Genomic DNA, 10,490 nt, shown 5'->3' on the forward strand with positions numbered 1-10,490 from the left:
AGTCATTTTTAGCTACTCGGAATCTAATGCCCCTGCCCAAAGATCAATGAAATGTATTGGTATCACATATCTATGGGTTATGGGCTATGAGGTGGGGCATTGCATTCTGGGTGGCCGCCACAAATGAGACCCAAGTCGAGTTGAAAAACATGGTTGCCCATCCAGTGCAAAGCCCAGAAGCCCCGTAGTGTTTGGTGATACTGCCAAAGCAATTCTTGCAGTGGCTCTGGCTGGGGCAAACAACTATCTCAGCTGCCCATGTCTTCATTAGGAAAATACACCTGGGAATATTGTTAATTTAATTTATACTCTCTCTCTCTCTCTCTCTCTCTCTCTCTCCAGCTGCTAAAGTTGGCTCTCAACAAGAATTCAAAACATATCTGGGACCCAAATGTCTGCAAGAAGACCTTTGTCCATGTTGACTTGCATGTGCTGTCAATATGTGCTGGTAGTTCCTCCTCAGTGTGAGTTACGTGGTGTGCGACCCCAGGAACGGGCCTTTTTGGTAGTGGCTCCTCCCTACTGAGCTGCATTTTATAGTTTTAAGACACAACTTTATCAGCAAGTGTTTGGAGCAGGATAGACCTGCCGCTATTAGTAATTGTTCTTTCGTGATTTGATAGGTGTTTTTAAGGGTTGTGTTATTTTGTGCATTTTTAAAAATCTGCCTGTTGCAACACATGCGCGTGCACACACACACACGGCTTGTGCAAAGTGTGGTATTAACATTTAAAGTAAGCAAAACAAAATATTAGAAAACATGTCAAATCCTAAGCTCTTGAATCCTTCGAGGAGGGAGCTAGTCTTTCCTCCTCCCTCTCCAAAAGGCCAGAAAAGAGAGGGATCGGTTCGGATCTTCTCGGTGGGATCCATTCTGCGTTCTCGGGGCGATTGCCGTGAGCGCCGCCGTGCTCCCCCTGCGGAAGTATTTGTTCAGAGTTTATATTAAGGACCTCTTTTCACAGAACTGTTTTGATTAGGGAGGGAGTTAATCTGAAAGCACTTTGCGACACACTAAGAGGAGAAATTAGTAATATCAATAATGACTGTGCTGGACTAAAGTGGACTAAATTGAAGTCAGAGCGGGTGCCAGGATCCTTGCTAAATTCCAGGACAAGCAGCGCACTCCGAAGCACTCCGAAGCTCAGTAGTAAGTTAGTTTGTCACGCAGTTTGGCGTTTTTGTTATCGTTGTTTAACCATTCATAGGCGCAGTGTGTGTGTGCGCGTGTAACTCTTTGTCCCATCGTGACCCCAGTAAGAATCCGCCCCATTTATGTCAGTGGGAACTTCCCTCCTGTTGCAAATTGGCAGTGTGCAAAAGGCGGTATCCAAACAGGACAATGGGGGGGGGGGAGAGTTAAAGCAACACTCTCTCCTATATGCATTTGTGTTTGTCTATAATTTTTATTAAATTTTCTGATTTACATTTTAGAACATTCATTTAAACAACCTTAAAATATCAATGACTTCCCTTCTTCTCTTTCCATGGTTCATTTTGCATAACATAAATCCTTGCATCTCTCTCTCTCTCTCTCTCTCTCTCTATATATATATATATATGTAAACTGGGCATGTGGGTGTGTTTCCACTTTTCACCAAAACCACTTGACCAATTGAGGTGAAATTTTGACACAACATCACATGCGAATGTCTGAAAGCTATAGGAAAGTTTGCTAAGACAGATGTCACACCTCCGCCAGGTAAAACCTCAAAACCCCCGTGTTTCAAAACACACCACTCAGACGAAAATGCATGCTGGGAAAAGAACCAGGTTGCAAACCAGCGCCCTCTAGTGGCGGCTACACTGGTACTACACCTATAAAACCTGTCCTCTCAACAGCACCTCGGCTCCCGTTTACATACTAGGCCGAAGCCTTTACAGACTAGGCCGAATGGAGGTACTGACTTGGTGGGGGTTGGGGGGACGAGGGGACGGGATAGGTCAGGACACAGTGGGACCAGTTACAGGGATGATCCAGGGGTGCAGGGAGAAGGGGGTGGGATACGTCATGGGTCGTCACAGCGTGGGGGAAATAACACGGATGAGCCACAGCAATGTGTGGCAGGGCCAGCTAGTATTTTATATAAACTAAACCATTCAGTATTCCATTATTACACCCATCAAAACTTATTCATTGAATTTATCTTAATGCTGCCCACGTTTTCAAATGTACACAATTTCCCCCATATATTCAATAAACATTTCCCAAACTTCTTTAAATGTACCTCCTCTATGCATTTGAATCTGCATCTGACATGCATCCCCAACACACATGCAGAGGTTTATGTCGCCGGTCTAGAGTTCCGATCCTGTGTACGTTTACTTCGGCGTAACTCATCCATTGACCCAGCAAAGCTTTCTTCTGAGCAAACAACGTCCCACAGTACAGGACCCAGGATTGAAGAACTCTGGTCTTGAAAACTTCTCAGGCTCCTCTGCATGATATGGCAGTTCTATTCCAGAGGTAAAGGTGAAGGGGCCCCTGGCCACTAGGTCCAGTCGTGGACGACTCTGGGGTTGTGGTGCTCATCTCGCTTTGCTGGCCGAGGGAGCTGACGTACAGCTTCCGGGTCATGTGGCTAGCATGACTAAGCCGCTTCTGGTGAACCAGAGCAGTGCACAGAAACGCCGTTTAACTTCCTGCCAGAGTGGTACCTACTTATCTACTTGCACTTTGACATGCTTTCAAACTGCTAGGTGGGCAGGAGCAGGGACTGAGCAACGGAAGCTCACCACGTCGCGAACCGCCGACCTTCTGATCGGCAAGCCCTAGGCTCTGTGGTTTAGACCACAGTGCCTCCCGCGTACTTGTCAGATGTGGGGATGGTTTCCTGAAAGTTTGAAAACAACTTCTTTAGATTTAAACCTCCAGTATTAGAAATAATCGAGATGTCATTTGAAAAAGAAACCTCTGAGGGCAACACTCAACCTGAGTAAGGATTCTAACAGACTAGACGGATTTTGGAGACATTTTGCTAGAATACCATGACATTTCCACCACATCTGGTGGATTGCCTTCCTATTTATTCAGGTCTAAAATATTTGCATATTTCTTAAAAAATAAATAAAACTACCCATCACCATCACACAGAGGATGACGTTATTTAAAGGCATCCAAACAAACCCATTATTACGAATCAAGTCTGCTGCCTTTATGCAAGAAAAAAAAGTCAGCTTCAGAACTGACAGTCAACGTTCGGTTTGTAGGTACAGGAAAAGGCTGGTAAAATATTGGCTTTTCATGCAAAAAAAAATCTCGGGTTCAGTTCCTGGCACGTCCAGGAAGGACTGGGAATGTTCCTTGCCTGAAATCCTAGAGAGCCACGGTTTGGAGGGGATCCAAAAATGTCGAGATTACACTTTAATGAAGCTCAAATTCAAGTAAGCGAAGTCAAGTGGATTGGGAGCTATTCCCCAACAAACCCACTTCCAAAAGCAACCAGACTCTCTGCAGGAAGGAAAGTGATGGGGAAATACGTTGAAAAGTGTGAGATGGCAGTCAGAAATAGCAGGTGTTGTAAAGCAGAGTTCCTGTGGGAATGCCAGTGCTGTTCCTATGGCTGTACCATAGAGCATCTGCTTTAAGTGCAGAGGGTCCTGGGTTCTAATCCTGACATCTGCAAGTAGGGCTGGGATTGTCTACTGTTTGGAACCCAAAGGACACACTGCCAATCTGTGTAGGCAATGATGAGCTAGATGGGCCAACAGTCTTACTTGGTATATGGCAGGGGCCTAAATACAAGACTGCAATCATTTATTTAGGATCACAATATGGAAGGGAACTTAACAAATAATTTACTCCAGCCCTAGAGTACTGGCGAGAGGACAGCAACTCCTTCAAAACCCATCCCGTGAAGATTTCAGTCTTCATCAAGTCTGAGGAAAGGACTGATGTGCTGTGATACCCAGCCCTGTCCCAGGCTGGGTATGTTTAGCCTGGAGAAGAGAAGGTTAAGGGGTGATATGATAGCCATATTCAAATATATAAAAGGATGTCGTATAGAGGAGGGAGAAAGATTGTTTTCTGCTGCTCCAGAGAAGCGGACACGGAGCAATGGATTCAAACTACAAGAAAGAAGATTCCACCTAAAGATTAGGAAGAACTTCCTGACAGTAAGAACTGTTCGACAGTGGAATTTGCTGCCAAGGAGTATGGTGGAGTCTCCTTCTTTGGAGGTCTTTAAGCAGAGGCTTGACAGGCATATGTCAAGAATGCTTTGATGATGTTTCCTGCTTGGCAGGGGGTTGGACTGGATGGCCCTTGTGGTCTCTTCCAACTCTATGATTCTATGATCTGTTCCTGAATTTAGGTGGGGTGAGGGGGAAGGCAGGTGCTTCCAAGGAGGAGATGCTTTTCAAGCCAGCCAGAGACAGCATAGATGGCCAGGTATTAAAGAAAGAGAGTGTGTCCTTTCATTCAAAGGTGGGAAGCTGGTGTGTGAAAGCCTGACCCTGAAGAAACAGTAAGCAATTTTACTGAAACGTGTTTATGAGCCACCTCTTGCTAAGGGGTTTGGGAAATTGCAGTCAAATGTAACTAGCAAGCTTAGGACTATTTAATGCATGAAGGGGTTAAGCCCATGAAATGCATTCCTAGATTCAGTTAGATCATGCCCCCTCACTTCCAGTGAAGAAGGAAGTGAAGCTTCTTTCTTCGCTCTCTTCCACGATGTGAAGCTGACCAGTGAACAGATCTGGACTACGAGTCCAAACAACATGTCCCAGAGTATCATTCTGTGTTTTGTAACTCAGGAATTTTCTGCTTTTGTTTTCGCTGTTGCATGGAATAACTCATGAATCTGACCTTTGGAGTTTGTAAGTAAAGCATTTAAAATTACTAACAGTGTGGTCTATTCAGTGCAAGAGAGGTAGAAATGGGGAACGGAGAAAGGCTGTTACATCTGCATGCGTAATGCCTACATTTATATATATATATATATAGATAGATCCCACACGGATGATCTATACATTATTTTCATTCCCACAAGGGGAAACCTGTTGATGAATACTTTGTTGAAAAGCAATAAATAAATATTCTATAAAAAGGTAGCTGTTATGTGTAATCTGTACCTAAAAACATAGTCTTAAAACAGGGGGTGCCAACCTTTTGGAGCACATTTGGAATTTTGAGAAAGAGCTGTGATCGCCAGTCACAAGATGGCTGCCCTTGGGGGGGGGTGGCACAACACAAATGGCTGCCACATCTAAAACAGCAAAGGAAATGACAGGGCCACAAAACAGCACAGGCATGTGTTGCTCCCCCCCCCCAACAATGGGGAAAAGGCACCTATCTCGGCCTCTACTGTAATTGCTCGCACAGAGAAGATCTTTGTGCCTCTTCTTTGTTCAGAACAGATGGGAAGGTAGGTGTCCAATTGCGGCATTCAATGAAATGTGGCATATTTAAAGGAGACAGTCTGAGCCAATGCAAACAGGAAGTGAGCAGGAAAAGCAATAAGTCTCTTGTGCATTGTGAATATTTGGGGCGACATTGACTGAGACTTTTCACAGTTTGCCATGGGAGGTACTAGCAGGTTGCTGGGCCAGCAATCCCTGCTGTAAAGATAGCTACCTAACTGTATGTTGAAATGGGCATTCTGCCTCCTATTTGGGACCAACCAAAGTGAAGAATGTGGGACTGGGGGGGGCGACACAGGTTCAAATCCCTGCTCAGCCATTAAACTCCCTGGATGACTTCTCTTCAGCTGTGTCTCAGCTGAACCTGTTTCACAAGGTGGTTGCTAAGCTATAGGGGCATTATCCTGTTGTAAATATAGATCCTGCACTTTCAGAGGTTGCTCTGTTTTCAAGACAATGGTCGGGGGTGCTGAGCATATGTTTGGAGACACTGGCTGATCTCCTTGGAGGTGCTCAGAATGTTGATATCCATCTAGTATGAAGGGCTTAAATTATGGAGCATTAGCCATAACCAGTGCTATTTTTATGGAAGGTCATCAAGAAGGCCTCCCTCATTCTCATATAATGGCAATGGTGCCCACCTGAGAGGTGCCGGAACTGAGCTTTGGCGAGTTCCAGCTGAAAAAAAGGCCTGGATATAACATTGTGGACTCCATCTCTTGCAAGTTTTAATGAGTTTACCCAGGCACCCCTTTTCCATGCATTTGAAACTGATTAAAATAGTAAAGTGGCCCCTTACCCATAATCAAAAAAGAGGGTCACAGGTTTCCATTAAAAAAATGCACATGGTAATTTATATGTCCAGATGCAGATGAAAAATAACAACTATAGTGCGATTAGAAAGTGGGGAAGACCGTGACCAGGGGCATTTCCAGGCAATCTGAGTATTGAGCGTTCATCATCATTTGCTCGCAGGGAGATTAGGTGATGTTGGCTGTTTAATGAAGAGTCATCATCCTGATTTGTTTGTGGAGAGGTTAGATGATGCTGTGTCAAAGCAAGTGTTACCCCATCCTTTTTGGTGCATTTTCCCCTCACTCGCTTTTTGCAAAGCAAACACAAAACCCGATCTGTTGGAGAGGAGAAGTGAGTTTGTTCTGCAAGACTTCCCAGTCAACTATAACTGTGCAACCTGAATTTGCCAGAATGTGACTGAATCCCACCCCAGTCTGCTGTCCAGCTGCTGACAGTTGATGTGATTTCAAGACCCACTTGTTCTCCCATTTTCGGATTATTGATCTTTAAACGAGACCGGTCCTAGACTGTCAATAGAGAACTTCTCAAAAATTAGGCCTGTCCTCTGTAAAATAAGACATGTGGCCACGTTAGTCCATAGGGGCCAGATTAAGAGATTTGGAAGAGAGGGCCTACTCTTCAGTAGTAGAGTTAAGCACAATGATGATTGATTGAAGCATGTTAAAACTTTGTTAGATTTATATCTTCCCTAATCTACCTTTAAACAAATGTCTGCCATGAAAATACTTAGGCTAGAATAAATCACAGACACTTAGCCTTACGTATAAGTGAATGTTTTACTCGCCAAGTTTCCAGCAAACAAGTTACAGCAAACAAGTTTCCATCCTCTGGCAGGAAAATAAAGAAGAAAACAGTTCCAAACAATTTTTAAAAGAAAAATAACTTGTTTCCCTTACACAAAGGATAATACAATCTTTGGGTTAGCAAAGATACAGGCTTTAAAATCTTCTTTACAGAGATTCAGTTGACTTGTTAGGGAACTATGGCTGCATGGCTCCTTCCTTGCTTGTTCCAGGAAGCACAAAGAGAGAGAGAAAAGGGGTGGCAGCAGAGGCTGCTGAGAACCTGCTAAGCCACACCCACATTGGCAACTTGAGTGCAGGGCTCAGGTTAACCCTTTAATGCACGCAAGTGTGAGTCACAGGTAGGTAGCCGTATTGGTCTGAGTCGAAGCAAAATAAAAAAATTCCTTCAGTAGCACCTTAAAGACCAACTAAGTTTATATTTTGGTATGAGCTTTCGTGTGCATGCACACTTCTTCAGACGTGAGTGTGAGTCAGTAACCGTACGTTACAACGGTTATCCCTAGAGTGTGTCTGCCTGTGAAATCTTCTTTGTGTGATTTTGTGCTGCTCTATAATGCCACCCTGGACTCTTTTTGGGGGCGGGAGGACATACATTTAACAATGAATACAAAAATAGCTTTAAGCACCAGATCATGGGTTAATGTGCTGCTGGTCTACACACCTTAAACATTTTATTGCTCATTTTATGTAAGTGACATTAAAAAAGAAAAAAAATCATACACCTCGAGAGAATAACAAAAAGGTAACTTGATGGTTGGACAGTGTTCTCAAAGCTACGAACATGAGTTTGACCGAGCTGCGGGAGGCAGTGGAAGACAGGAGTGCCTGGCGTGCTCTGGTCCATGGGGTCACGAAGAGTCGGACACGACTAAACGACTAAACAACAACTTGATAAATAGAAACATGGCAAATAATAATTCCATTTTCCTAGAAGCTGGCCCATCCTTGGAGCTCAATAAATGTTGAGTTGTGCAGTCCTGAAACTACAAACAGGAAATCCAGCAGGCAAATTAGCCTGTATAAAAGCATCACTTTCTAGAAGTGCAAATGTTGTGGGCCAAAGTAAATGGAAGTCGGAAAGCCTGGAAACCACCTAAGAATGAGCCTGTAGCAGGAATGGTGTTGTTTGTGCACCCGGAAGACAATGTATGACCTTAGACTTGAGTATACCTCCTAGGACATCTATGTATGTCCCAAGCAGGGCTTTTTCCTGCCAGAGCACACCTGAGCGCAGTTCCAACACCTCTCAGGTGGGCACCACTGCAGGCTGGCCCTCCCCTCAACTGCTTCTTGCCATTATTCTGGTTACAGGTAGGTAGCCGTGTTGGTCTGGATCGAAGTAAAATAAAAAAATTCCTTCAGTAGCACCTTAAAGACCAACTAAGTTTTTATTTTGGTATGAGCTTTCGTGTGCATGCACACTTCTTCAGATACAGTGAAAAAGGTAGTGCATCACTGTATCTGAAGAAGTGTGCATGCACACGAAAGCTCATACCAAAATAAAAACTTAGTTGGTCTTTAAGGTGCTACTGAAGGAATTTTCTTGCCATTATGTTCTTCTGAGTAGCCCAAGATGAACATTTCAAGTCAGAACAGAAGCTGCCCATATGTTCCGGGACTCAGAAAAGTCAGCGAACCCTGGTGTAATCAATACTGAGTGTTGGATAGTGTAATCAATACTGAGTTGGATAGATCAACGTAACTACCGCTACGTCCACACCACATCTTGAAATCACTCCAGACTCCTGGAAACTGTAGTTTGTCAAGGATGCTAGGAATTGTAGTTCTGCGAGGGGCAAACAACAGTTCCCAAGATTCTTTTGGGAGGCAGATGAGACAGGGCCGTTGTAAGCGCCCCTCGCGCCATGGTGCGCCGGATCTCTCCGGCGCCCTCCCGCCCTGTTTCCCAGCGCGGTGGGCGGGCGGGCAGGCAGGCACAGCGCGATCTCTCCGGCGCCCTCCCGCCCCGTTTCCCAGCGCGGTGGGCGGGTGGGCGCAGCGCCATGGTGCCCTGCGCCACCCAGCCTATACGTAGGGCCGGCCCTGAGATGAGATGTAAAGGAATGGCAGCCTCTCTTTACTTAGATGTGTCGTCTGAGCTGGTCCTGCTTGCAAGTTTCCCCACATACTCCTTTTCCTCCCTGGAGCAAAACGGTGTTGTTTGCTTCAGCTCCGAGGACGCTTTAAGATTTGGCATATCTCCGGGTTCAGCCTTCAACGAGGCTGCATCTGGGTTTGTTGTGCAAGGGAGAAGTGGGGAAAGTCGGAGGGCTGCATTGTTTTGTCCTTCCGGCCCACAAACTGAGCTTACTCTGGCAACGGATGTGGGTGTCACCTCATAGCTCGCAGCAAATCGATGTGACTTTTAGAGCTGCATGGCTCCGTAAGCAATCTGTACCGCTTTCGCTGCCAGCCCGTTTCCTTGTAGGTGGCGGTGATGGAAAGCTGGGAATAATGTGCTTGGTTTCACACTGTATCCCGCCAGCTTGTAATTCAATGCTGGCAAATACACAGGAGCCCGTTGACCTTCTCTTCTAGCATGCAAATACTAGGGGGGCAGGAGGGGGGCACACACACACACACAGAGAGAGAGAGATCAGCAGTTCCCAAACTCCTCCCCCCTATGGATCACTTGGAAATCGCTGAAGGTTTTTGCAGACCACTTAATTATTATTTTTTCCTTGCCCATCAATAGCAGTTGCAATGCTCTGTGCTAAATGCTGTGCCATGTTCAATTATATTTGCATTGCTACTTTGTATTTATATTATATTTGCATTCTTATCATGCAATCTATTGTATTGCCATTGGAATTCCATAGAATCCAGATTATAAGTACTCTTCACTGACACATCATGGACCACATGAATAGAAGCTTGCGGACCACTGGTGGTCCTTGCCATCAAATACAAGGACCAGATTATCTAGTTGGCAGGATCAAGCAGTGAAGCTTTTCCTGAGTAATAGGATGCAGGGAAGGACTGCGTCTTTGCACTACTGTGGGGAAAGAACTCTCTGCCTCACGTGCAGAAAATTAGCATGGCAGGGAGAAGGGGAAAGCTGGTTCCTGTTTCTTGAAATGCCAGAATTTATATACAGTAGTTTCTTTGTTTGTTTGCTTGCTTGCTTGCTTGCTTGCTTGCTTGCTTTAAACCGGGGAGCATTCTAACATGCATCGTCATGCCTGCAGCCTGAAATAATAGAATCATGGAATTGGAAGGGACCGCAAGGGTCATATAGATAGTCCAACCCCCTGCAATGCAGGAATCTTTTGCCCAGTGTGGGGTTCGGACCCACGACCCCGAGATTAGCAGTCTTGTGCTCTACTGACTGATGATGGTAGTTAAGAAAAAGCTTTTGAATGTGCAGCCTGGGCTTATCTGGTTTATTGTGGCAACGGTCTTGGCTATTTTCAGCGAATACAAGGTTTATGTGGTAACTCCTGGAAAAATTAGAAGCAGCCTCATTAAAACATCAGGTTCTCCCCCCGTCCCCTGTACTCATATGCA

This window comes from Zootoca vivipara, chromosome 1, assembly GCF_963506605.1.
Source record: "Zootoca vivipara chromosome 1, rZooViv1.1, whole genome shotgun sequence".
NCBI lineage: Eukaryota > Metazoa > Chordata > Lepidosauria > Squamata > Lacertidae > Zootoca > Zootoca vivipara.